Below are 22,841 nucleotides of genomic sequence, written 5' to 3'. Positions count from 1 at the left end.
GCCCCTTTTCATATTCTGTTCTGTTGGCCCGTACGTCCATTTGGCACTGATATGGGCCTGTCTTAGTTACCATGACTTTGAGGTCAGTCTTGATACTGACGTGTAAGCATGTCCTTTACACCAACACGTAAATTTTAGAATCAACATCTCATTTCCACAGAAATTATATTGATATTTTAGCTGAGACCGCTCTGAATCCAAAAATGAACTTGAAGATAATTGACACCTTTCCATTCCCTACTTTTCAACTTTTCTGTGTTCTTGTACTTAAGGTCTGGCATCTGCAAGCAGATGGAAGTGTGTTTATGCATGTTTAATTTATGATAGTTTCTTAAATCCTTAATGAAGTGATAGTCCATTCACATTCAATGTAATCGATGTATTTGGGTTAGATCTATAACCTTACTACTTTTTTCTATTTGTTCGTTTTGTTCTAGGCTAATTATATCCCTTTTTGCCTTCTTTATAGTTAAAATAAGCTTTGTTATTCAATATCCTATCTCTGTTAACCTGTGGGTTATGCATTCTTGTATTTTCCAATTTCTTAGAGGAAATATCCTAAAAACAGATATAGTATTTTTACTATGCCCAAGACAAGGCTGGGACCTTAAAAATACTTTAAATTCATTTATCACTCTATTTCCCACTCTATTTCTTTTATTATTTTATTTCTCCATTTATTTTTAACAAGGTGTGATGGAATCATTGCTATATACATTCAGGAATTATTTGAGTTTATCAATATATTAATCTTTGCTGTGCCTCTCCTTTCTGAATTTTTTTTCTGCCTCAAGAATTCCCTTAAGATTATCTTTAGCAGTTGGTCAGTTGATGACATTATCAACCCCCCTTTTTTGGGAGAAGGCTGGAAATTCATCTTTAATTTTTCCTTTTAGGGAATGTTTTCACTGGGTACAGAATTCTAGGTTTCTTATTTTCTTTTGACACCTTATGAATTTCATTCTTTTGTCCTCCTCTGGCTTCCAGAATTTCTGCTGAAGTCACTTCTTATTACCTGTAGTTTTTCTTTGAACATAATATGTCTTCTTTTCTGGCTGCTTTTAGGATTTCTATTTGTGTTTGGTTTTTAGCAATGTTACTATGATATTCTCAGGTGTGGTTTTTAATAAATTTCTTATGTTTGGTGTTTAGAATTTTTTGAATCTATGAGTTATTGTCATTCATCCATTTTAGTAAAATTTCAACCCCTCTTTTCTGTCTGTGGCTCTACCTGTATTTGAACTTGTATTTTTTAATTTTTATTTATTTTTAAAAATTTATTTATTTGACAGAGAGAGAGATCACAAGTAGGCAGAGAGGCAGGCTGAGAGAGGGGGAAGCAGGCTCCCTGCTGAGCAGAGAGCCCGATGCAGAGCTCGATCCCAGGACCCTGAGATCATGACCTGAGCTGAAGGCAGAGGCTTAACCCACTGAGCCACCCAGGTGCCCCTGAACTTGTATTTTTTTTTTTTTTTTTTTAAGAAATCATACTATATATGTCCCTTAGGCTTTTTTTGCTGCATTTTTCATTTTTTAACAATGGCCATCTTTAGCTAGTCTTAAAGACTGATTATAATTTTTTTTTCTTTGTCTAAATCCTAGATCACCTACGGGTCTGATTTTATTATTTATATTTTTCTATTTTTATGTTTTTAATGTGCTTTTTTTGTTCTATGTTTCTAAAAACTTTTCCCACCTGTCACATATTTACATATTCATCCTTACTAGAGTATTACTATTTTTAATAGGCTATATTTTTAGAGTACTTTTAGGTTCACAGCAAAATGGGGTGGAAATTAGAGTTCCCATATATTCATAGTTCCCACACATGCACAGACTTCTCCCCTATCAACACTCCACACTAGAGTGGTACATTTGTCATAATCAATGAATATACATTGAAACATCCTGTCACCCAATGTCCATTGCTTACAACAGGGTTGATCACATTCTCTGGTTTAACAAACGTAAAATAACATATACCCACCACTAAAGTATCACATAATCATTGCACTGCTCTCAAAGTCTGTAATCCTGCTATTCACCCCCCTTTCCCCCTAACTCTTGTCAACCACTGATCATTTTATTGTCTTCATAGCTTTACCTTTTCCAGAATGCCATATAGTTGGAATTATACAGTATGTGCCTTCTTAGATTGGCTTCTTTCACTTAGTAATAAATATTTAAGTTTTCTCAATGTCTCTTTATGATGTGATAGCTCATTTCTTCCTAGCACTGAATAATATTCCATTGCCTGGATATACTACAGTTTATTTACTCATTCGCCTATTGAAGGACATCTTGTTTGCTTGGTAGTTATGACTAAAATTACAATGAACATCTGTGTGCAGGTTTTTGTGTGAACATAAATTTTCAATTCTTTTGGGTTGAAATATCAGTGATTATTAGCTCCTTATACCAAGATATACCAAACATTTTGCATTTTGGCCATTCCAAATAGCCCAATGTAGTAGTATCTTGTTTTAATTTGCAATTCCCTGATGACATACAATGTTGAGCATCCTTTCATATGGATTCCTTTCATAAGGATTCTTCAAATATTCTTAGTTGTGGGGAATCCCCTTGCAAGAAAACTGGAGCTGGAACACTCCAAGGACTGGGCAAACCTAGCAGTAACACCAAACGAGGACACAGGGACCCCACTTTAAAGGTCTGATAGACTCAGTATAATACTCAGACCAGCAGAGCAGGGACCTGAGTCAATAGCCATCAGTCCAATGGCAGCTATCCTTGAACCTGAGCTTTTGACATGAGTTTGCTTAAATTGGGTTAATTATGTCTTCTCTCCTTGTTTTTAAATAATATTCTATTGGATGCATTCCACATGTGACTTAGCAGAGCTTAGCAGAATCCATTCTTTGTTATATGTGTCTTGGGGATCTCAGATGGATGGGGAGAATGTACCTGAATAGACTGCATGGTCCGTTCCGACCACAGAAATAAATAAAAAGCAGGATGGGCCAAGAGACTCGGTCAACTTTTATCAAACACAACAACATGCAGGGCATCAGCTTCTTCTGGGGATGCAGAGATGCACAGACACTCCCATGAAGATATCAAAGCATACTGTAGGGAGACTATAATGGGAATGACCTTGCATTCTAGTCTGCCAGAGACAGTCTTAGATTATGCCTATTGTTTCAGAAGTTATTACTAGCTTCAATTAGAAGGACAAATTACCTGGCTACTCTAGCTACCATGGATGTATTTGTTAGTTTTATGGTCAACTTGTCCTGCGCACAGCTCCCAGCTATTTAGTCAAACACAGTGTTGATGTCATTGTGAAGGTATATTTTAGAACAGACCAACATTTTTTAAAAAATATTTTATTTATTTATTTGACAGAGAGATCACAAGGAGGCAGAGAGGCAGGCAGAGAGAGAGAGAGGAGGAAGCAGGCTCCCTGCTGAGCAGAGAGCCCATACAGGACTCGATCCCAGGACCCTGAGATCATGACCTGAGCCGAAGGCAGCAGCTTAACCCACTGAGCCACCCAGGCGCCCCCAGATCAACATTTAAATCAATAAACTTTGAAAAAGCAGTTACCCTCCATAATGAGCAGTTATCCTCATCTAATCAGTTGAGGTCCCCAGGGAAGAAGGACTCTACCTCCCTTCTGCCTTCATACTCAAGTTACAACATCTTCTCTCCTGGATCTCCAACCTGATAGTTTGTCTTGTAGATTCCATACTTGCCAGACTCTTCCATAAATGCTTGAGCCAATTCCTTAAAATAAATCTCTCTTTCTTCCTGAGTACACACACCTACACCCCCCACCCAACACACACACCCTATTTCTGTTTTTCTGGAGCATCCTGAAGAATACCATGGACTTACTTATCAGGGCCTTCAGGGACATAGTTGCAAGAGGCTTTGTTCCTTCAACACTCAATCATTTGAAGGGCAGGCTGTCTAAATAACAAGGCTGGTGAGGGAATAGCTGATGGAAGAGCCTGGGGATTCTATGGAGTTCTGTGTCCCTGGTAACCGGTGGGCAGGCCCTGGAAGAGGAAGTAAGGTGTAAACTCCGAAGGACTAGTTTGCACTTCTGATAAAGTGTTCCCCAGGTAAAGTGAACTACCAAGAGGGTTTGATCAGAGCAAAACCTGGTTCAGTTTACTTTTTCCTAACGCTCTCTCTAGCAGCAGATCAAGTGGTGGGATGGAGAAAAGGATGACAGCAGAGATAGTGAACGGGTGCTGGCCAGAGCTCGGAGAGTGAGATCATGATTCTGAGTGAAGGCAGCAGCAGCGAGCATGGACAGGACAGAGATAGATTTCAGAAAAGTTCTCCTTCCTTTCTTGGTATTGTGGCACCTGTTGGGTGACACCTATGTTCTGAATAAACCCAATCACCTGCTTTCTCTATGCCTACATCCAGACAGTGGAGCACAGGTGCTGAAAACAGCACGGCTGAGCAGATTGCTGTCCTCATAAATGAATGGTCCCCAGTCTCAAAGAGACCTGAAATTTCTACCAGGACTTTCTGGCCAATTCAATCTTTACTTTCTTCCAGAAACTGTTAATATTTTTAAAATGCATGAACGTGGCTTTTCTCCCTCACGCAACATTTTAAAAACTAAGCTTATTTATTTATTTATTTATTTATTTATTTTTAAAGATAGAGGCACCTGAGTGGCTCTTGGGTTCAGCTCAGGTCCTGATCTCATGGCTCCTGAGACTGAGCCCCATGTCCAGCTCCCTGCTCAGTGTGGGTCTGTTTGGACAGTCGCTCCCTCTGCCCCTCATACATGCACTCTCTCTCTCTCAAATAAAGAAGTCTTTAAAATTTTTTTAAAGATAATTACAGATTCACACAGAGTTGTGAAAAAGAATACAGAAAGATCCAAGGTGCCTTTGGTCAGTTTTCTCTAATGATAATGTCTTGCAAAACTACAGCAAAGTATCACCACAGCATATTGGCATTGATCTAGCTAGGATAGAGAATGTCATTGCCATCACAAAACTTTTTATTTTATTTTTTATAGCCACACCCATTTCCTTGTGCTACTCCTTAACTCCTGGCAACTGCTAACCCATTCTTCATTTCCATAATTTTGTCAAGAATATTACGTATGTGGAATCACGTAGTATATAACTTATGGGAATTGTTTTTTATCACCCAGAATAATTCTCTGAAGATTCTTCCAAGTTGTTATGTGTATTAATCGTTTTCTTTTTGATTGATGAGTAATATTTCATGATGTGGCTATACCTCTCTTACTTTAACTGTTCACCCACTGAAAGACATTTTGGGTGCCTCCAGTTTTTGCCTATTACAAATAAACCAGCTACAGAAATACATGCACAGGTTTTAATGTGAATATAAACATTCATTTTTATGGAATAAAAATCCAGGAGTGCAATTGCTGGATTGCAATTGCTATGATGGTTACATGTCGGTTTTATAAGAAACTACCATGTTGCTTTCCAAAGTGACTTCACCATTTTACATTCCTACCATCAATATGGAGGTGATCCAGTTTCTCCACAATCTCTCTAGCATTTGGTATTGCCATTATTTTTTATTTTAGTCATTGAGGTAGGTTTGTAGTGAAAGCTTGTTGTGATTTGAATTTTTATTTCCCTAATGTCCAGTTATATTGAACATCTTTTTTTTTTCCCATCTGATTATCCTCTTACTGAAATATTTCTGTGTCTTTTGCCTGTTTTCTAATTGTATTATTTTATTGTTTAGTTTAGAGAGTTCTTTCTATATTCTAGATACTAGTCATTTGTCAGATATGTGGTTTCACTGGGAGAGGTTTTTGAAAAGACATGACTGCCAAGTGACTGCCAAGTCACTCCTCCCCTGTCCTTGGGCTATGGGTTCTGGTTACCTTTCCCACTGTCAGGGACTTCTCCAAGAGCACAGACTTGAGACAGTGATGTGGTATTGAAAACATCTGCAGGGTATACACGACTGAGCCCAATTAAGGCCTCTCTATAAACTCTGAGATTCTGGACGGCAGGCGAAGCGACCCATTAGTCTGGCTGCAGCACAAGACCAGCATCCTATGTAAGTTCCCTTTACTTATTAAAACTGTCACTTACCAACCTGGAGTGGCCTGCCTCTTTCCTTGATCTCTCCCTGCCCCTCATGTAAGGGGTCCAGAGATAGACTTCACCTGGAAAGCTCCCCAAAGGGTTTTGAATCAATGGGTTTGCAAATATTTTCTTCCAGCCTGTCACTTATCTTTTCATCCTCTCTGTGGGGTCTCTCATATGGCAAACATTTTAAATTTCGTTGGAGTCTAATTTATCAGTTTTTCCTTTTATGTATGGAGCTTTGAAGTCAAGTTTAAAAGCTCTTTGCCTTGCCTTAGGTCTCAAAGATTTTCTATTTTTAATGAGTTAGTTTATAGTTTTATATTTTACATTTATGTTTGTGATCCATGTTTACTTACTTTTTTATATAAGGTATAAGACTTTGGTTGAGTTTCGGTTTTTTGCCTGAGGATATCTGCTTGTTCTACCACTCTTTGTTAGAAAGGCTACTTTTCCTCTGTTGGCTTACTTTCACTCTTTTGTCAAATTCTAGTTGGGCATATTTATATAAGTGATTTCTGGGTTCTCTGTCCCACTGATCTCTATGTGCATTCCTCCATCAATATCACATAATCTTGGTTACTATAGTTATATTATAAGTCTTGAAATAAGACAGCTGAATTTAATACCCTTCATTCTTTTTCAAAATTATTTTGGTATTCCAGTTCTTTGCCTTTCCATTGCATTTAGAACAATCTTGTCCAGGGGCAACTGGGTGGCTCAGATTTTGGCTTGGGTCATGAGCTCAGGGTCCTGGGACTCCTCATCAGGCACACTGCTCAGAGGGGAGTCTGCTTCTCCTTCTCCCTCTGCCCCCCCCCCAACTTGTGCTCTCTCTCTCTCCCAAAATAAATAAATAAATAAATAAATAAATAAATAATGTCTAAAAAAGAACAATCTTGTTCATACACAAAATTCTTGCTGTGAATGTTATAGTAATTGCATTAAACTTGTATATCAATCTGGAGAAAACTGACATTTTTACTTTGTTGATTTCCAACCTATGAACATGGTATGTATCTCCCTTTATTCATCTCTTCTGTAATTTTATGGAAAGTTTGTAGTTTTTTTAGCATAAAGTCCTAAACATATTTTATTATACTTACACTGAAGTGTCTTAGGTCTAAAATAAATGGTATTATATCTCAAATTGTCATATCCATGTGTTCATTGCTATTATACACAGAAATGATTTTTGTATGTTTATTTTATATCCTACAACCTTGCTGAACTCATGTATTAGTTCTAAGAAAGTTTTTTGTAGATTTCTTGAAATTGTCTGTGTCACTTTCAAATAGAGATAGTTTTATTTCTTCTGTATGTCTTTTATTTCCTTTTTTTGTCATGGATAGAACACCAAGGACAATGTTAAATAAGATGCTTTGTTCCTGATTCATTCTTTGATGATTAAGTGTAATGTTAGATGTAGTTTTTTTGTATTTTTTAAATCAAGTTGTAGACTCCAATATAGCCCCACTTCAACAGTCAAAGACAACCTGACAAGAATAGAAGTCTAGAATCCTCATTTGACTTTTGCTGGCATGCGTTGAGGAAAAACCATGGTTTTGAGGTTTGGTTTTTATTTTGTTGTTTTGTTTGGTTTGGTTTAGTTTCGTTTTACTATAGTAGAGCAGTTATTATCCATACTTTTCTGTCTTGCTAGGCTACCTACTTCCTGGTTCTTCGGCTAGAAAGAGTAGGCTTTTGTTGAAGGCCTTTTTTTTTCCCCCTTTGTCTGTTCTTATTTGTGTCTAGGTTGCAGGCTTCTTTAGCAACAAGTCTGGAATGTATAACACAAAAAGAAGATGCAGGGAACTCACTACTATGTTGTTCCTTCTCATCATAATGCCCAGTCTGCCACCTTTTCCTCATACTTGAGAATCTTCTTCTATTTGCGTTCTATATAGTGTTAGAATACGATTTAGAGGGAGTGATATGGAAAAATATATCTACTCCATCTTCCTTGAAGCAGAAGTTCTTGCTCAACTGATTTGACTCCATGTCCACCTTACAGAAAAAATGAAACAGCTAGAAGATACCAAACAAGAATTCCCTTATCTTCTCAATTATAAACCTGTAAAATGATTTATATCTCCCTCCAAATTGCTCTTCCTTTTGTTTTTTCTTGTTATAACAGAGGAGACTTCCCACTTTGGAGCCCAAAACCAAACCTCCTACAGAACACTAGATTCCATCTGCTCCTGCCTCCCAGGAACATTAAAAAAAAGATTATTTTTCTTTTTCTCTTATACATGGATTCCTCCTGTTAACTAGATTTTTCTCTTAGATTTTAATTGTGTTCAAGCCCTTTCCATTAAATACAGGTAAAATCTTGATTGCACATTTCGTTCAGCTATTGCTCTGGCTCTTGAACTTCTGCTTCAGCCACACTAACCTTTGAGTGACAAGTATGCTTCACAGTGCTTGTGCCCCAAGGCATTTTATCCTCCTCTGTTTAACTCCTTATCTTTCTGTATTCTTCAATTTCTGGCTCACTCATCATTTCCTGTTATATTATTGCAGTATTTCATTTATTTGATAGCCACCTTATTTATGCCAATGCTATTCCATTGGATTTTAAGAATCATGAAGGGAGATAATGCATTTACTGCATGCCCTTATAGTCCCTATGTGTAGCATAATATCTCACAGAATCACTGAGAAACACAAAATGCATTATTATGCCCCTGAATTGTGCATTGTTGCAGGTGGAATTATTTACTTCATATGCAGGGGGATTCAAATAAATACTTTGGAATGAATGAATGAATGAATGAGAGTAAATCAATGGGACTTGATATTGATTGCAAATGTGTATGACAGTATCTAATACAAAAAAATAAAATGTCATTCTTAAGTTTTGACCTTGAGCAATTTTATCCATTTTAATGCCATTAACTAAAATAGAGATTACAGAAAACTATTTGAAGAGGAGGGGGAGGGGGAGGAGGTTGGGTTTAATTTTTGGCATACAATTTTTGCTATGTAAGTGAAGAGCTCTGTCTTAAATTGAGGTCTGGGCTTGGGAAATTGGTTTGGAATCATCAGCTTATATATGGTATTTTCAGATATATATGTAAATAAATCTATTCAGTGGAGGAGGGAGAACAGGTAAAATGAGAAGAAAAGAGGGTCAAAGATATGACCCTGAGTAGCCTACCTTAAGATTAAAAAATTGAATCATCATAGAAGTCACAAAAAGAGGAATTTTCGAAAGGAGGCTATGATAAGCACTATTAAAGTTATAAATTTCCATTAAGATGAGGAATGGAGTGGGGACTATGGACTATGGACTTAGTCTTTCCAGAAAGAGATGGCAGGGGACTCTGAAGTGAATGGAATGATTGATGGTAAACACAAGTCTGCAGTGGACACTTAGTGGCACGGCAGGGTCCAGGGAGCTCTTTGACAAAATGAGGTCCTACTGAAGACTAGGATATTTGAAATCTAGGGGACAGGTGGGCACATAAATAGAGAAGGCAAAGGGATTTTAGAGGAAAGTGGAAGGAGTTCATGCTTAATGATCTCAATTTTCTCAGTGGCACATACTACTTATTCATCAACTGAATGAGGTCAGGAACCTGGTGGGGTGTCTGAAGATAAAGACAAGGCTAAGTGTCGCCCCTGTGGTGAATAGGAAAAGGATCCAACATGAGCAGGGTAAAGGATTTTTGAGTGAAACTGATAGCTTAACAATGGCTGAATTCATACATGTGTCATGGATTTTATCCAATAGCACTCTGTATCCCCAGGGTGACTGAGGGAAAAACAGGCAGTTGTATTAATTCAGGTCTGGACATCATTAGAGTATGTGCTGAGAAAGATTAAGGGATCAGAGGAGTGGAGGGATTTGGTAAACATGCAGTTGAAATGCCTGACATCATAACCAGGTTGATAGGGAAGAAAGTAAAGCTGGGCTGAGATTGGTGGATTGGGAAGATAAAGCAGGACATGGGACTGGAGTTCTCTGTGAGGCTTAAGTTAGAGCATTATTACTGAGACAGGTGAAGAGAGTGACTTTAGGTAGATGCTGTAATGTTAAATCAGAGATTGCAGAAAAGAAGCAATGAGGAACCGATAAAAATATATACTGTGGTATTAGACGCACCTGGATATAAGTCCTATCTCTTAGTTATTAGCTGTGTGTATTTGGAACTCAGTTGTTTCATCTGTAGAAATAACATTAGTTCCTATGTCCAAAGCCTGCAGTGAGGATTGAATGTGATAATGCACGTGAAGTGTAGGATATGGGGAGCTTTGTAGGAGTAGGTAGATATCTCTCTTCTTACTATATGGTGATCATAATGTGACCTCAGAGTGTGGCTGTGAGTGAGTATTTGAAGATGTGCAGAGGTACAGGATTTGGGAGTGGAGAGGACTTGAGACCAGGGGTACCAGAAGGATGATTCACATGGGTAGATAACAGTATCCTTGCTTTGTCTCTTGGGTTGACATGAGTGTCATAGTTGTAGCCTAGAGATGGTCTTCATGCTTCCCCTATGCCACAAAAAAAAAAAAAAAAAAAAAAAAAAAAGCAAAAGCATCCCAAGGCTCAACCCAGCTGGGACCTCCTTGCAACTGAAGGTACACATGCTTGTACATGTGCCACTGAAGGTACAACTTTGCTTGTTCATTGCCATTCCATGTAGATCACAGTGCTTCATTTGCATAAAAGGATGCCCAGGTTTTAGTAATGAGACCTTTTTAATTGTTTGGTTTCTGCACATAAATTGGTTCTGAGTCAGCCAAATATGCTCATAATTAGGAGACAAACAGCAGAGGCCAGTGAGTAGCATTTTCTTTTGCTTATTTAAATAGTTGGCTAACTTGGAGTCAAGCCATATTGATTCTGAGAAAGCTTTATTTAATTAGTGCCCACATGTGCCTTCAGAACTCTGTAGTCAGTGAGGACCCAGGTATGTCTGAGAGTGACTCCAGGTACTTCTCAGGAGCATGGTGTCCTGTGTCCTGCATAGAAGATGAAGAGAGTCTGGCCCCTGCAAGATGTCACTTTTGTTACCTCTGCAGAAACCAACCAAATCAGCACCTGTGGGACACCTATAGTCTAGCTGACAACCCATTAAAGCCCACAGATCTTGGTGATGAGCATACCCTGAAAGACCTCGGGAAGATAAGTCCTGGTACCTAGCTTAAAAGAAGAAAGAAACCTAGCAGTTAGTAAGTGCCTACTGCTTACACATATTCTTTTAAGTACATTACTAATAGCAAATCATTTAATCATTACCTTGTCCTACAGCAAGGAAAACTAGACTCAAAGAAGTAATTGCCTGGTCTAAGATCCCACAAAGTGGTGAAACTGGGAAATGAATCCAGGTGTTACAGAATCTAAGGCACATATGGTTAGTGGACTGCTAGTGTGGTTTTTTTCTTTTGTGTGTGTATATGTGTGTTTTTGTTTTTCAGGGCTTACTGAGCACTTCGAACAAATTATGTAAAGTATTATGTATTTATAAATTAAAAATAGAGCTTCCCTATAAATTGAAAGACTGCCTATGTGGGGAATATCCAGGGCCAAGGTGAGAGACTGGCATGTAAGAGCAGGCTACTCATTGTCCAAGAACCAAAAGCCTATTGGAAAAGTGAGGGTGAGACTCACTGGGGCTGATAGTTATTTAAAAAGTCCCTAAGAAGGCCCCTGGAATGTTTCAAGAAAATCAAATTTCAAGGTCTGTCATCCTTGAATCTAACAGGAGATGGACACATTGGATGTATGGCATCCATCTTTCTCTTTGGCTTAAAGAACCTAAGAAAAATTGAGAAGACAGATGAAGACCAGAAAGACACAGGGATGGTATAAGGATGTAACGTTTGAAGGTACATGAGATTCTGGCAGAAGTATTTCCTTGGGTTAATGGATAGAATCAATGAGATATCTCCTTAGCAGGGAAAAGAAACAAAACAGAAATGGCAATTAAGTCCAAGAGTAGGACTTGAGGGTATTCAGCTATCTAGTTTGCCTAGGACTGGCATGGTTTTGCATTGAAAACCCTACTTCTGGGAATCCCTCATTCTGGAATGAGTCAGGAATGAGCCATCAATGTAGATTTCATGAAAGGCTCAGGATAAAGGTAGGGAGAGATGACAGAGCAGCCAAGAGCTTGTCACATAATGGATAATCTCTCTAAGCTTCAGCATCCTTAAATATAAAGTAGAGAGAAGGATTCCTTTCTTGTGTGGTTACTGTGAGGCCAAGGGTATAAAAAGGATTGGAAGAAAAGGGACAAGGGACTAAAATCACAGAACATTTGAAACCATGCTGGCACTACACAATCTCACTCAGTACTCCTTTGTACTATTATTATAATTTTCCTTGTTTTATAGGAGAAAAATAAGTTAAATGAATTAAGGTCTTAAGTAGCTTATCCCAAGTCCTATGACTGGGAAGTGGTAGAGTTACATTTGAGAGCCAGATAGTAGGGATAGGGAATTAGAGATAGCTGAAAGAATTTACTTGCCAGTAGGACTTGTGAAAAATCTAGAGTTGGTTACCCCACTACTCCAGTGAGGCCCTGCTACTGGGAAGAATGGCTGGGGATGATGCTACTCTCGTTTGAAGTGTTTAAGCTATAGGGTGCTGGATGGGTCTCAAAGGAGCTGAAGTTTTTGACCTGAAATTTTGTATTTCTTTTGAAGGAGAAATAATCACTTTTGAAATTTTTATTGTTGGCTATCCCAAGCAATAAGGCAGAGACAAAATGGAATAGGATCTCCTATAGTAATGCATATGGGTGTTTGTCAGGGGTTATTTCTTCTTAGCTTGAAAGAAGATAATCAGCTCAGAGAAGAGAAGATGTCTTTGGGTCTGAAATCTTTTTACAGAAGCTGGTTGGCAAGCATTTAACCAGGTGGAGATATATACACCTTAATCCACTGCAATCCAGAAGCCCACTCACTGGGAGTGTTTCCATTGGGAAATTAATCATTTCTAACTGAATTAACAAGGGAGGGACCTTCCCAGACCCAGCTCATGGGAACTTCAGATCTCCATGGGATATCCCTGGGTCATGGCTCTTGGAGCTTCATGGAGGCTTGTAGATGCCACCCTGCTTTGACGAAGGAAATTCCAATCAGACTGGCCTTTACACATAGCACTCCAACATTACTATAGGACGTCTCAGAAAGAACACATGGCCTGCAAATGTTGATCTTTGAAATGATAACCTTCTAATTTTTATTCATTAGCTTTTAATTTCTGTAGAGATGTTTCTTAGGGGGGAAAGAGTGACAGCTAATCAATAAAGAATTTGAAAATTATCCATTCACAAACCCCAATATAAAACTTACTGAAGCAAATACTGGCAAATGGATGCAAAATCCTGTGGGTAAAATATTCTTGTGGAAAAAAGAAACTCATGTAGTCACAAATATTACTGCCCAGTTATTTACCAATTATATAGATGTAGGTATATAATACAGTATTATATTACATATATATGATAATAAAAGTACAAAGGACAATGAAAATAAAGCTATACTATGTCTATTTTCTTATATTCATGGCCAAGTTGTATAATACTCACTTTTATTTTTTTAAGACTTTATATATTTGATAGAGAGAGAGAGCACAAGTGGGGGAGCAACAGGCAGAGGGAGAGGGAGAAGCAGGCTTCCCCACTGAGCAAGAGCTTGATGTGGGGCTCAGTCCCAGGACCATAAGATCGATGCTTAACTGACTGAGCCACATAGGTACCGCTAATGTTAACTTTTCCTGCTATAATTTATAGAACTACTAAATGTAATACAAAGATGTATAGCTGAAATTCTGACAGAAAAATTAAAACCAATCATTAAAAAAGGAAGAATACTTTTTTTTCTTCTTTACTCAAAGTTATTTAATTATTTTTTAAATTTTATTAACATATAAGGTATTATTTGCTTCAGGGGTACATACCTCAATATCATTCTCAATGGGAAAAAACAGAGAGCTTTTCCCCTAAGGTCAGTAACACTGCAGGGCTGTCCTTTATCACTACTGCTATTCATCGTAGTACTACAAGTCCTAGCCTCAGCAATCAGACAACAAAAAGAAATAAAAGGCATCCTAATTGGCAAAGAAGTCAAACTCTCATTCTTTGCAGATGATATGATACTTTTTATGGAAAACCCAAAAGATTCCACTCCAAAACTGCTAGAACTTATCCTCTTCAGGATATGAAATCAATGCACAGAAATCAGTTGCATTTCTATACACTAACAGCAAGACAGAAGAAAGAAATTAAGGAGGCTGCCTGGATATAGTATTCTTGGGTGCATATTTTTCTCATTTAGTACTTTGAATATATCATGCCAGTCCTTTCTAGCCTGCCAGGTCTCTGTGGATAGGTATGCTACCAATCTAATATTTCTACCATTGTATATTATAGGTTTCTTGTCCTGAGCTGCTTTCAGGATTTTCTCTTTGTCACTGAGACTTGTAAGTTTTACTCTTAGATAACAGGTTGTTGACCTATTTTTACTGATTGTGAGGGGGTTTCTCTATGACTCCTGGATTTTGATGCTTGTTCCCTTTGCCAAATTAGGGAAATTATCTGCTATAATTTGCTCCTATATACCTTCTTCCCCCCCCCTTTCTTCTTCTGCTGGGAATCTGATTATTCTAATATTGTTTCATCTTATGGTATCACTTATCTCTTGAATTCTCCTCTGTGGTCCAGTAGTTGTTTATCTCTCTCTTCCTCAGCTTCTTTATTCTCCATAATTTGGTCTTCTATGTCACTAATTCTCTCTTCCACCTCATTTATTCTAGCAGTAAGAGCCTCCATTTTTTATTGCACCTCATTAATAGCTTTCCTGATTTCAACTTGGTTAGATTTTAGTTCCTAAATTTCTCCAGAAAGGAATTTTATTTCTCCAGAAAGTGATTCTGTAGTATCTTCCATGCTTTTTTCAAGCCCAGCTAGCATTTTGATAATCGTCATTCTGAACTCTACTTCTGACATTATACCAATGTCCATATCGTTAAGTTCCTAACAGTTGGTACTGTCTCTTGTTCTTTTTTGTGAGGTGAGTTTTTCTGCCTTGTCACTGTGCAGCTAAGGATAGATGAATGAGAGAACAAAATACTAAAAGGGTAGCAATGACCCCGGAAAAATATACGCTAATGAAATTGGAAGAGACCTAAAACCGGGGGAGGGGGGTTGAGGAGAAGAAAGGAGGTGTAAAAATATATATATATATTTTTTTTTTCTATTTTATTTTTATTTTATTTATTTATTTTTATTTATTTTTTTCCCCTCCTTTCTTCTCCCCAACCACCCCCCTCCCCCCTCACCCTGGTTTTAGGTCTCAGGTCTCTTCCAATTTCATTAGCATATATTATTCTGGGGTCATTGCTACCCTTTTAGTATTTTGTTCTCTCATATATTTTACATGTATGTGTGTATATATATATATATATATATATATATATATATATACATATGTATATATATTTAGACTGGTGAATAGAACAGAGCCACACACTTGGATCTGGGTGTATTTTAAAGAATGAAAACACACACACACACACACACACACACACTCATATATATATATACACAAAAATAAGGGTAAACGATGAAGCAATGGAGTATGACTGTAAAGATGAAAATTAAAATGATTCTTAAAAAGAAATTAATAAGATAAGAAGTTGGTTGAGGGGCGCCTGGGTGGCTCAGTGGGCTAAAGCCTCTGCCTTCAGCTCAGGTGATGGTCTCAGGGTCTTAGGATCGAGCCCAGGCTCTGCTCAGCAGGGAGCCTGCTTCCTCCTCTCTCTCTGCCTGCTTCTCTGCCTACTTGTGATCTCCGTCTGTCAAATAAATAAAGAAAATCTTAAAAAAAAAAAAAGAAGTTGGTTGAAAAAAGAAAAAAAAAGAGAAAAGAATGTGATCAGGCTGGAGACTAGAACAATGCCATGTGCTAGATTTAGGGTATATTTTGATCTGTTAGAAGAAACTGTATCCCAAAATTCTAAAGAAAGAAAAACCTATATGTATACAAAAAATAAGGTTAAATACAATGAAGGGATAGAATATGCCTATAGCAATGAACATTTTAAAAGATTTTTTTAAAAAGCCATTTATAAGATAAAATAGTTCAAAAGGGTTAAAATAGGAAAGAGGAAAAATTAAAGAAAATAGAATAAGAAAAAAATAAAATAAAAAAATTAACTTTAAAAGATTAAAGAATCATGGGGGGAAAAGCCATGAATTCTATATACCGCATTTCCTTAACTCTGGAGTTCTGTAGTTCTCATTAATCAGAGAACTTGGTCTTGGCTGGCTGTTCTTGCTGATCTGGGGGATGGGCCTGCTGCTGTGATTCTCAAATGTCTTTGCCCGAGGCAGAATTACACCGCCCTTGCCAGGGACACAGGATAAGTACTCTGCTCAGGTTCACTCTTGGAGCTTTTGTTCCCTGAATGCTTTCAGAAAGTGGCGGCCTCCCAGTTTCCTGCCCAGAGGAGCCTCAGTGCACCCTCAGAGAAAAGCAGTCAGTCCCTCCCGTCTCTCTGGTCTCTGGCTGAGTTCCATGCTCACCCAGCCTGTTAACCAAGCATTTTTATCTCTGGTGAATGGCCCTGTTTGGAGTCTCCAAACCCAGCCAATTCTTGTAGTGTGGTCCTGTGCAGGGAAAGAAGGTGAGTCTCCGTGGATCTGCCACTTGTAGGATCCCTGATCAAGGAGCAGTGGCCTGAATGTGCCTTGGGTCATGATTTAAGGTAACACTGAACTGAGAGCCCCCTTCTCAGCTCCATCTCTGCAGCTGGCTTCCCTGCTCTGATACCTGGGTGCTCTGCCACACTCAGACACTTCCAGTCTTTTTGTGACCCTGCGGGTCCTGAGACCACACTGTCCCTGCAAGGGCTCCACAGGCCCCCCTCCCCTGCTTAGCTAACTCTGGAGCGATGTCCCTCAGTGAAGCTGACTGCTAAAGATTCCTGTTTTGTGCTCCGCTGCTGTACCACTTGCTGGGAGGCCCCCCCCACCCCCGCCGCGTGGTCTTGTCCCATATATCACCTCAAATTCACTTCTCCATTCTATGCGTCCTACCTTCCAGTAAGTGGTCACTTTTCTGTTCTTAGAATTGCTGCTCTTCTTCTCTTCAATCTCCTTTTGAGTTTGTAGGCATTTAGAATGGTTTGATAACTATCTAGCTGAACTCCTGGACCCTGAGGATATTTAGGTCTCTTAGTGCTCTGCCATCTTGCTCCTCCTCTGAAGAAACACTTTAATTAAAGGGCACAGCCTATCAGGTTAGGCTATTTAAAAATGACAACAAAGTTTAGCTATATACTGTCTATAAAAAATGAAATTTAAATATACTTAGATTGTTGAGTAAAAATTGATAAAAAAATAATACCATGAAACCAATAACTGAGAAAATTATAGTGGCAATATTCATCATAGACCAAATAGGCTTCAAATTATGGGAATTTGTTATGGAGAAGAGTATTTCATAATAGTGAAAGAATTGCAAGTTGGTGCAGCCGCTTTGGAAAACAGTGTGAAGTTTCCTCAAAAAATTAAAAAAGGAGCTACCATGTGACCCAGCAATTTCACTTGTGGGTATTTACCCCAAAGATACAGGTGTCGTGAAAAGAAGGGCCATATGCATACCATTGTTTATAGTAGCAATATCCATGATAGCCAAACTGTGGAAGGAGCCAAGATGCCCTTTAACAGATGAATGGATAAAGAAGATGTGGTCCATGTATACAATGGAATATTAGCCATCAGAAAGGATGAATCCCCATGATTTGCACTGACATGGTTGGAACTGGAAGAGATTATGCTAAGTGAAATATGTTAAACAGAGAAAGACAATTATCATATGTTTCACTTATATGTGGAACATTAGGAATAGCATGGAGGACATTAGGAGAAGGAAGGGAAAAATGAAAGGAGGGAAATCAGAGAGGGCGACAAACCATGAAAGACCATGGTCTGTGAGAAAAAACAGGGTATAAGAGGGGAGGAGGGTAGGGGGATGGGTTAGCCTGGTAATGGGTATTAAGGAGAGCATGTATTGCATGGAGCACTGGGTGTTATGCACAAACAATGAATCATGGAACCTACATCAAAAACTAATGATGTACTATATGGTGACTAATGTAACATAATAAAATAAAATAAATAGAAAGTATCAACTCATTAGAAATAGTCATCAATCATAAATTAACAGTAATAAATAACATTATTAAAATAATAAGAACAGAAAGCAATGAGAGTGAACAGAACATATATAACAAAACAAAAAAACAAAAAAATCAACAAAGGAGAAAATTGTCTTTAAAAAAATTTTCATGAATGGACACCTCAGTGGTTCAAGAATGTTGAATTCTTTCATTTCCAGTGGGGTTGTGCTCTCAGGGTTGTGGGATTGACTCCAAGTCCGGCTCTGTGCTCAGGGAGGAGTATGCTGCTCTCTTAGTAAATTTCAATAATTGATACAGTATTACCAATATAATTACCAAGTTCTACATTAGATCCTCAGACCTTACTCATTTTGTAATTGAAGGTTTGTCCCCTTTGACCAACATCTCCTTATTTCCTCCATCTCCAACTTAGTCCTGGTAATCACTTTTCTATTCACTGTTTCTATGAGTTGTTTTTTTTTTTTTTTTTTAATATTCCACATATAAGTTATAACATGCAGAGTTGACATGGAATCAATAGAATACAGAAAGAAAAATCTTTTCAAAAATTGGCGTGAGAACACCACTGAGAGAAATATCAATAAAGGAGAAGCAAATTAACATCAGCTTTAACTTTAGAAAACTTACTTCAAGAAGGATCAAGGATCTGGGACGCCTAGGTGGCTCAGTTGGTTAAGCAGCTGCCTTCGGCTCAGGTCATGATCCCAGCATCCTGGGATCGAGTCCCACATTGGGCTCCTTGCTCCGCAGGGAGCCTGCTTCTCCCTCTGACTCTGCCTTCCACTCTGTCTGCCTGTGCTCGCTCTCGCTCTCTCTCTGACAAATAAATAAATAAAATCTTTATGAGACTGAAGCGCTACCTACTGCGCTAACGAGGCACCTTAAAATCTTTAAAAAAAAAAAAAAAGAAGGATCAAGGATCTACATGTTAAAGTTAATTATAAAAAGCATTTAGTGGAAAAGAGAATATCTTTGCAATATGGATGTATACGCACATTTCTTAGAAAGGGCACAGATAACAAAATCCATAAAAGGAAATGGCATGGATAAATCATACTTCATCAGAATTCTGCTGATAGAAAGACATTCTTAATAAAATGTAGAGGCAATCCAAAGATAGAAAATATTTTATTTATATTTATAGTACCGAGCTGACAAAAGACTTGCATCCAGTATACATAAAGAACGGTAACAACTTAATGAAAAAAGTCAAATAATTAAATGAAAAGATCAAAAAATGATAGCAGAATGATTAGTTACCCTGTGTAAGAGTGTTGCACATCATTGCTCTCTCCCTCCCTCTGAGACTCATCTTTTGCTTTTTTTTTCTTTTTAAAGATTTTATTTATTTGACGGATAGAGAGAGAGAGAGACAGACAGACAGACACCACGAGAGAGGGAACACAAGCAGAGGGAGTGGAAGAGGGAAAAGCAGGCTCCCCACAGAGCAGGGAGGCTGGCTCAATCCCAGGACCCTGGGGTTATGACCTGAGACGAATGCAGGTGCTTAATGACTGAGTCACCCAGTTACCCTTCCTCTATTGCTTTGATGAAGCAAAGTTGCAGTGCCCAGAACTCCTCTTTGGAGAGGCCCATGGAAGGAACTGAAGTCCTCAGTCCAACAACACCATGAGAACTGAATTTTGCTCACAACCAAATGAGTGAGCTTGAATCCCATCCTTTCCCAGTAACATCTACAGATGACTAAGGCTGCAAATACACTTACACTTGCTGGCACTCCAGAGAGATTCTGAGGCAGCGGACCCAGCTTAGCAGTGCCAAGATTGTTAAACCACAAAAATTGTGAGATAATATATGTCTGTTGCTTTGAGTTACTAAGTTTTGTGGTAATTTACAATACAACAATAGATACCTAATACAGTGACTGTAAGAAAATCAACTAATTTATTGACTCCATTTCCTGTCTCTCTGTTGACCTATTTCTGTCTTTACCCCAAGAATACACTCCCATGATTTTTGCAATCTTCAAACTTGGTATTGCAAGTCCTCTAATTTTTTTATTCCTTCTCAAAATTGTTTTAGCTATTCTGAGCCCACATTGATTTTAGAATCATACTACCAATTTCTGAAATAAGTAAGTAAATAAATAATAAAAGCCTGAAGTGATTTTGACTGAGATTGCATTGAATTTAGGTCATCTGGAAAGAGTTGACATCTCAACCACATTGAGTTTTCTAAACTATGAATATGATAGATACCCTTCTCTATATATAATTTTTTGTCTTTAATTTTTTTTTCTGCAATGTTCTCTAGTCCTTAGTGTTTTCTTTTTTTTTAAGATTTTATTTATTTGACACAAAGTGAGTGAGCGAGAGAGAGAGAGAGAGACAGAGCAAGCACAAGCAGAGGGAACGGCAGGCAGGAGAGAAGCAGGCTCCCTGCTGAGCAAGGAGCCTGATGTGCGGCTTGATTCCAGGACCCCAGGATCATGACCCAAACCAAAGGCAGCTGCTTAACTGACTGAGCCACCCAGATGCCCTTCTGTAGTCTTTAGTATAGGAAATATGTATATTACATGTTATATACTATAGGAAATTTATTATTTTAATTTTTCCTATGTATATTTGATATTTTTGGTGGCACTATTATTTTATAAATTTTATTTGTCCATTGTTATTTGCTAGAATTAGAATTAATTGTATATTCACATTGCCTTTTGGGACCATGCTAAATTTAATTTTTACTTGTGGTACTTCTTTAGTAGATTCCATAGAGAATGTGTAAATCATTTTCTGCAAACAAATCAGCAATTTTACCTTTTCTTTTCCAATCATTTTCCTTTTCCTCTTCCTCTCAACACCTCCCCCCACCCTTTATTTTCACTAGATTGGACTTCCAGTGAAATGTTAAATACAAATTAGGACAGCAGATATTTTTGCCTTCTTCCTGATCTTTGTGGATAATCATTCAATATTTTACAATTAAGCATGATGATAGATACAGTGAATTTTTGTTGTTGTTGTTTTTGTTTTTGTTGCATAATTGTGCTTTATCAGAATGTGGAATCCAAGAATCTGTTCTTGGATTCTTAGGAGTTATTATCATGAGGAGGTGGTAAATTTAATCAAATGCTTTTCTGCATTTACTGAAATAATTATTTTTTCCCTTCTTCATTCTATTAATGTCATTGTGTTGCTTGATTTTCAAATGTTAAAACAACCTTGCACTCCTGAGATAAATTGCACTTGATGATTTATTATCCTTTTTAAAGACTGCTGAAAAGATTTACTAATATTTTATTAAGTATTTTATGTCCATGTTCATGAACGATATTGATCTGTAATTGTTTTTCTTTTAATGTCTTTGTTGGGTATTGGTATCAGTATTATGCCGGTTTTATAAAATGTATAAGGAATTGCCCTTTGCATTTTGAAAAATTTTATGTTGAATTTGCATTTTCTCTCACGGTGTTTCATTGAATTGTTGTGAAGTCATCTGGGGCTGGATTGTTTTTTGGGGAAAGATGTTTTATTATTACAAAGTTATAAATTATTAAATTGAAAAAAATAATTTTATAATAGATATTGAGATTTTTAGATTTCTAGATTTTCTATTTTTACTTATTTTTAACCTTGGTCAGTTTTCCTTTCCAGAGGTTTGTACCATACCATAAACTATGGTAAAGAATTTATTGTCATAAACTCTCTTAACACTAGTCACTTATTATCTTCTTAATCTTTATAGACCTACAGTGATATCCCTTATTTTACACCTCATGTTGGGAGTTTGGGTTTTCTCTCTTTATCTTAACCATTTTTGCTAGATTTTTGACTAATTTTATTACTATTTTCAAAGCACTGAGTTATCAATTTTTATATTTATCATTTTTCTATTTTAGTGGTTTCCAGTATTTATTTTTTTCCTTCTACTTACTTTTGGTAGAATTTGCTTTTTTTCTAGCTTCTTAAGGTGAAGCTAAAGTAATTGGTTTCAACCCTTTTTTGTCTACTGTAGTCATTTAAAGCGATTTCATTTTTTTCTAAGCACCTCTTTAGCTATAACCTACACATTTAGGAATGTCATATTTTCATTATCACTCAGTTTGAAATACTTTTCAATTTTCTTTTGATAACTTGTTTGACTCATGAGTTATTTAAAGTGGTATTACTAAATTGCCACATAATTGGGGATTTCCTGGATCTCTGAATGCTGTTTATTTCTAACTTAAAATCCCTTTGGCTAGAGGATACGTTCTGTGTGATTCCATCCTTTTATATTGATTGAAACTTATTTAATGACCTAGAATATTGGTCTACCTTGGTGACTGACTGTCCCATATACAACTGAAAATAAGAGATATCTGCAGTTTTGAGGTGAGATGTTCTATAAATGTCAATTAGGTCAAGTTTCATGATAGCATTTTTCACATCTTGTCTTTTACTGACTTTTGTATACTTACTCTATCAATTACTCATAAAGGAGTCTTAAAATACCCCGCTGTAGTTTCTCTTAGCACTCTGCTCTGCCCTTAGCTTTTCATCTGATAGCCTGGCTGGTCTTGATCATTTAATTTCACTCTGTTCCCCTCCCACCCACCTCTGCTCTTGGAGGGTATTTGTCTTGCAGCAGGGGGAAGGGCCCATGTACCTCACTGC

General features: G+C 37.5%; 1 long non-coding RNA gene across 1 annotated transcript in view; it reads left to right on the top strand.

Annotated features, from left to right (window-relative positions):
* The first annotated feature begins 4,040 nt into the window (after positions 1-4,040).
* The window catches only part of LOC116573295, a 64,114-nt gene continuing 45,313 nt past the window's right edge, over positions 4,041-22,841 (top strand). Inside the window, exon 1 of the long non-coding RNA XR_004278690.1 lies at positions 4,041-4,088. This is a non-coding gene — a long non-coding RNA (uncharacterized LOC116573295). The remainder of the gene's footprint in view (positions 4,089-22,841) is intronic.

This window comes from Mustela erminea, chromosome 14 (assembly GCF_009829155.1).
Source record: "Mustela erminea isolate mMusErm1 chromosome 14, mMusErm1.Pri, whole genome shotgun sequence".
In the NCBI taxonomy this organism is placed as follows: Eukaryota; Metazoa; Chordata; class Mammalia; order Carnivora; family Mustelidae; genus Mustela; species Mustela erminea.
Note: the sequence above shows the minus strand (reverse complement) of the source record. Positions and strands in the feature narration are given on the sequence as shown.